Below are 6013 nucleotides of genomic sequence, written 5' to 3'. Positions count from 1 at the left end.
CGCGGGCCCCGAGCCGGGCCAGGCCGGTTAATGCTTTACAGCCGGTGCCCGAGCAGCAGTTCCCTTCACGCTGGTCCCGGGCTGGCCCTGCAGGTAGACACAGCTCAGAGCACTGCTGCGGGGAAGCTCACAGCACTGGGCTGGCTCCGCTCTCCTCTCGCAGTGGCTCTGGGCCGGGGCCGCTGGGGGTCCTGGCCCTGCCTGGCATCAACCGCTGCCCTGGGTGGCCTGGCCTGGCGTGTCTGGGCAGCCCCGGAGGTGTGGCCAGCCCAGGTGCATAGGGGACAGTGGGGCTGGCACAGGATGGACACACCTGACAGTGTTTACTTGGACGTGAGCAAGCCCTGGACAGAGCCAGCGCCTGCCTCGCGGGCGGGAGGGGCCGGGCGGGGAGCAGGGAGGTATAAAGTCCGAGCCCGCAGGAGCCAGCCCTCCCCGGGAGACAGCAGCTCAGTGCCTGCCAGCCCCACTTGCAGAGGTGAGTGGGCTCCACCACGGCTGGCCGCCTCCCCCAGCCACATGCCCCTGCCCGGGTGCATGCTCCATGCACTACCCCCTAGCCCCCACCTAGAGGAAGTGCCCCTGTCCCCCCGGGGGAGGGAGAGCCCCCTGCCCCCCAGCCCCTGCCCCAGGCCCGAGGGGAACTAGGAGGGGAGGTGCTCTGGGGGCTGGTGCCGAGCGCCAGGCCTGTGCTGGCAGAGGTGCCAGGCCTTAGTAGACGCCTGTTGGAGCTGCGGGCGGACTTAAGGGTAGTGTGACCGCCTGTGCCCTGTGCTCCCGGTCTGGGCCTAGGCGCAGCCTGGGTTCGGGGTCTGGGTCAGCTGCATAACTGGTTTCGTCTCTCCCGTGGGCGAGTCCCGGGCCCCGGCCCCTGTGGCCCCCGCCAGCGCTGCAGTATCTATCGCAGGAGGACGATATGTGCCTGGCTGCAGCACAGCTGCCTGCTTCCCCATCAAGGCCCACAGCGACCTTTGCCCCCTCCTCCTCACTGGCTCCAAAGCGCCTGTGGCCTCTGGCCTGAGCCCCTGCAGGAGGCTGCTCCCAGGTCCGTCCAACGGGCTCAAGAGGCATCGCAGCCCAGGCCTGTGGCCGGCCCCGGCCAGGGCCCAGGTCCCAGTCTGCCCAGAGCCTGCAGCCCTGGCATGGGAGCGCCCCGCCCATGGTGGACCCCGGGAAAACATCATGGCAGGGGCATCTGTGGCACTGAGGAGCAGTCCCCGGGCTGGCTTGGGGCAGTGTCCTGGGGAGATGGCGGAGCCAGCTGCAGGCCGGGGGCCGCGGGCACAGGCAAGGGGCTGCTCGGAGGGAGCGTCTCGCTCCAGTGCCCATCGGGCTCTTTGTTCCAGCTCCTTGTGAGCACCCGAGGTTGGCAGAGCTGCTGCCCCACCTTGCACAAGCACCTGGGATCTTCCTGCCTCCTGGCCAGGGTACAAGCCCTCCCCGGTGCCTCTTGCAGGTGTGGGGAAATCAAGGACGAAGCAGCTGTGCCAGCAGGCCAGGTCACATCCACGGCCACAGCATGGAGCTGAGCTGCGGCAGGCGGGGGCAACATCACTGCTGCCAGCCAGGGCTTGGGCTTGTAGGCAGCAGGTAGAGGTGAGCGGGGGCCAGGCATGTGCCACAGCCCCTCTTGCAACGGGGGAGCTCCCTACCCCACATGCTGGGAGCTCCCCAGATGCTCCTGCCACCCAGGGGCAGCCTAATTAGGCAGGCATGGGATGCTCAGCTTTGCCCATGAGCTCTGCCAAGCAGCCTGAGGGCAGCCCCATTGCAACAGTGCCCGTCATGGGGGCAGCAGGAAGCTGTGGCCACCTCAGAGCAGGTTAGCTGCCCTGCTCTCTCCTGCCCGGCTGTGCTGAGCTCTGCCCCGTGGCACCAGCATTACGGCTGCCTGGTGCCAGGCATCCCGGCGGCGGGGAGCCCAGGGAGCGGCACCCCAGGGGCCTGGCTAGTGTCACCAGGCCTCTGTGGGCAGCCGCTCCTTGCCCCCCGCAGTGGCCTGTGAGGCTGTAGCCATCGCTGCGGTCACCCCAAGACGGGAGGCAGGGGCAGGACTCAGCACCAGACCAAGGCACTTGCCTGTGGCTGCCTGGGGACTGCAGAGCTGGGTTGTGCCCCACAGCTGGGCTGCCCTCCACATGCGTATGGGGTGGGCTGTGCTGTGGCCGCAGGTGCCTGCGAGGGCTCTGGGGTGGCCGAGGTGGTCAGCAGCTGCTCTGGGCGCGTGGGCTCATCTTTGGCCAAACCTGCTGTTCCTGCCACACCAGGACTCTCCTGTGCGTATGTGGGGACCGAGGATTTTGGCTGTGCTGGACTCATGTTCCTGCTGGGACTTAATGTTGGAGACACCTGGGCAGAGGGTCTTGCTCCTCTGCTCAGGGTCAGACAACCACCAGAATTGGGGTCAGGAAGGATTCCCCCCGGTCGGATTGCCATGGGCTTGGTGGGGGGTTGCCTCCTCCTGTAATGAGCACAGCCTCCCTCTGGGATCGCTGGGGTGTATATTAACCACCTTTTACAGAAGCTGGCTGGGGGCTATGAACGGCGCTGTGTCAGGGTGGCTGGTAGCACTCCTAGATTACGGATTTGGGTGGGGTGGTTTGGACAGGGCTGATCCTGCCTCAGGCAGGAGTTGGACTAGACGTACCTTCAGCCCTGCCTCTGATTTCCAGAGCACATACTAACAGTCGTTTACAGCAGTGGGATGTTGGCTGCTGTGGCCCCCCTGCTTCCCTGTGGCAGGCTCAGGTGATGTCAAGACGTGCTGTGTCCAGGTTGAAGGCAGTGTTACAAAGACCGTGGATTTGTCTGGGATGCTTTGGGCAGGGATGATCCTGCCTTGGGCAGGAGTTTGGCTGGATGTGACCTCTGGAGCTTCCTGCCAGCCCCACTTTACGACAGCCTGTGGACCCCTGCACCCTTGGCAGCCTCGGGGCAGGCCCAGGAAGATGGGGCTCACCAGCCAGCGACTCAGTCCCAGTGCTGGCTACCTGCTTCTGCAGATCGGCACCAAGGCCCTGGCCTGCCAGAGGGGGTTTCCAGACAGCACGGGTGACCCAGGCCAAGCCCATGGGGAGGCTGTGAATGCCCTGGCCCCTGGCTGCCCGTGTCCCCACCAGGACAGTTGTTGCAACGTGAGTTGGGCGCAAACTCAGCCTGCAGCGAGGCTAAAACTGGTGTCGGCTCCACCAGAATGAGGTGGGGCCCAAGCCCTGCACCCCGCTGTTGACACCTGATTTGGCTTGGCACCCCCTGCGGCTGACGCCCGGCCCGCACCCTGCCTCCGGAGCGATAAGGCGACCATGGCTATTGATCTTTAGGGAGACTCTTGGCCTGGTTTATTCATCAGTGCACGAGCACACCCAGCACTGCACCGCACCCGAGACAGGAATGCCTCTGTGCCAGGGCACCGCAGCCACTGGTTGCTCACTGGTTTGGGCACTGCCCTCAACTCTGGAAGGAGCCTGGAAGCCGCTGGCTCGTCAAGCAGCATCTGGACCATGGGGTGCCGCAGATGTGACCTTGGACACAGGCCTGAGCTGGCTGAGATTCCCCACAGCATGGCACTTGGCGACGCTGGCAGCACTGCCCACTTGCCCAGGGGACCCCCTGCATGGGAGGGAGCAGCTCGAGCTCACTGCTTTGCAGCAGGGCACTGTGTGCCCCACTGTTGGGCTGCCCACCATGCTCTGGCCTTTAGCACTGTTCTGCCCGGAGCTGGCCCAGCCCCAGCCCCAGGAGACTGCTGCTCCCTGGTCACCCAAATCCTGCCTGAGTGCTGCTGCCCCATCTCTTTGAGGCGTGGCCCTGCCCCCCAGGCGCTCGCTCTCCATCCCCTGAGCCCTGGCCCAGATTTGGGGATGGGACTGCTGCCCTGCACCCACTTTCTCCTGTGGGTTTCCAGATTCAGGACGTTACTGGCATACATCCTAAGGACGCCTGTTTGCAAGCAGCTGGCAGAGGAAAGGCTGATCAGGAGCAGCCAGCAGGGATTTGGTAAGAACAAATCACACCAAGGACATCCCAGCGCCATCTTCGACCAAGTAGCCAACTGTGCGAATGAAGGGAACATGGTGGATATCACGTATCTGGACTTCTGACAAGTTCTGCACGACCTTCTCACAAATCAGTTGGAGAAATGTGGGCTGGACAGAACTACTACAATGTGGATGGACAACTGGCTCAATAGGTGCAAGCAAAGGGCAATTATCAGGGGTCCCTGTCAGGATGGCCGGTTTCAGGCAGAGCCTCACAGAGCTGTGTCCTAGGCCTGGTGCTTTGCTAATGATTTGGATGCTGGAAAAGAACGAGCTTCCTGAGCAAAGCTGCAGGCAACACCTGGAAGGCCTGTGAACACACTGGAGGTGAATTGAGATGGCTCTCAACAGATAGGAAAGCTGTTCTGGAGCCCAAAGGACGAAGATGAGTGGTGACAAGTGCAAGGTGCTGCAGCCTGGGGGGAGAAATCAAAACACAAATACAGGCTGTCACAGGAGGACAGGCTGAGACACAGGCAGGTTCATGCTGTGGAAAAGGCGCTTTAAGCGGGGACATGACAGCAGTCTTCATGCACCTGAGGGGCTGCCCTGAACAAGAGACAACCTGTTCCCCCTTGCCACAGAGAGCAGGAAGCATGGCCGTGACTTGAAGGTGCAGCAACGTATGTTCAGATTAGGCAGACAAATTCTGCCAAGTGGCCCCTATGGTTCACTTGGCAGATCAAAGCACACTTTGACAGTTAAACCATTAAAAACCGGTTACACAGTTTGCACCTTGCACCCATGCACCTGTGCACCCATCTCCATAGCTGTGTTTCCACCCACTGCCTTCATCAGAGGGTCTGCCCCCCTGTGAAACAGTCTGTGCCAGACTCCTCTCCACCAGATGAGCTCTGCCATTTCTTTCCCATGGTCCTCTTCTGTCTTCCTGTAGTACCAGTACATTTCACTTAGTCCCATTTTAATACAGTCCTCGACTGTGGGATCTGAGTGTCTGTTTACGAGCAGGTTGGAGGTAAAGTTTATACACACACACACACACAGAGAATTAAATATTTTTGCAAAAAAAAAAAAAAAAAGACCAAAATAGACTCGCTGTCAGAGCAGCTGCAGTGGAGCAGATACCTCAGGACATGGTGACGTCTCCAAGAGATTTTTAAGAGTGGGTTGGGTAAGTGCTGGTCAGGGAAGCTCTAGGATAGGACAATGGGGGCTAACATCCTGGCAGGCCGGCCACAGATTAGCCCCGCACCAGTCCCTCCAGTGCCTTTCTGTCACCTGATCTGCTGCTCTGCTTTCTGCGCTCTGTCCTGTCTGCCACTCTGCTGCCTGCCCCCTCCCCAGTCTGTATGTGCTACATGGGCTGCTCTGCCACTCCTGGTGCGTGCGGCTGCTGGCTCCCTGAGCTAGGAGCAGCAGTGCCTGGGTGCACTGTAGGGAGCAGCAGGAGACCCCACGTCCCGGTTGCTTGGGGACGCCCGAGAGAAGACTGCCACGGCTGAGAACAGGGAGAGGCTGGAGAAGAAGCATGATGCACCCCCGGCACTGCTGCAAACCGGAGCTGAGGAGCTGGGTAAGGATGACAGAAATCTTCGAAGACTTGACACGCTGCGGAGAGGAGGATGTGAACCAACAGCTTGAAGTTGCAGTGAAGTAAGTTTAGACTGAAGAAGCTCACCTGGATGGCCACTGGTGGAGCAGTGAGGCACTGGCATAGACGCCAGGGAAGCTGTGGCCCCTTCGCCACTGGAGGGGTGGAAGAGGAGTTTGGATAGCCACTGGTTCAGGATGATCCAGGTGTGGGGATGCCTCTGCTCCACTCTGGGTATTTCTCAAGTGTCCAGACTGCTGGTTGCTGCTGCCCTCCCCTTTCTGCTACACATCAGGTGTCTTAAAGCCGTCTGCAGAGGCCCTGGGTGTTGGCTGCCCCCGGCTGGGACTTTGACTGGGCTGAGCCAGTGCTTGTGCAGGAGCAAGGCGCGGCTCCTGGCTGGAGGCTCTCGCCCCGCTGCCCG

At 61.5% G+C, this 6013-nt stretch overlaps 1 protein-coding gene across 1 annotated transcript in view; it reads left to right on the top strand.

Moving 5' to 3' along the window:
* Nucleotides 1-373: 373 nt before the first annotated feature.
* Nucleotides 374-6013, top strand: part of GJB1 (gap junction protein beta 1) — a 9140-nt gene continuing 3500 nt past the window's right edge. Inside the window, exon 1 of the mRNA XM_019536358.1 lies at nt 374-478. The gene's annotated coding sequence lies outside the window, so the exon portion shown is untranslated. The remainder of the gene's footprint in view (nt 479-6013) is intronic.

Source organism: Crocodylus porosus, unplaced genomic scaffold, assembly GCF_001723895.1.
Source record: "Crocodylus porosus isolate Cpor-Errol unplaced genomic scaffold, CroPor_comp1, whole genome shotgun sequence".
NCBI lineage: Eukaryota > Metazoa > Chordata > Crocodylia > Crocodylidae > Crocodylus > Crocodylus porosus.
This window is presented reverse-complemented; position numbering and strand designations above follow the sequence as displayed.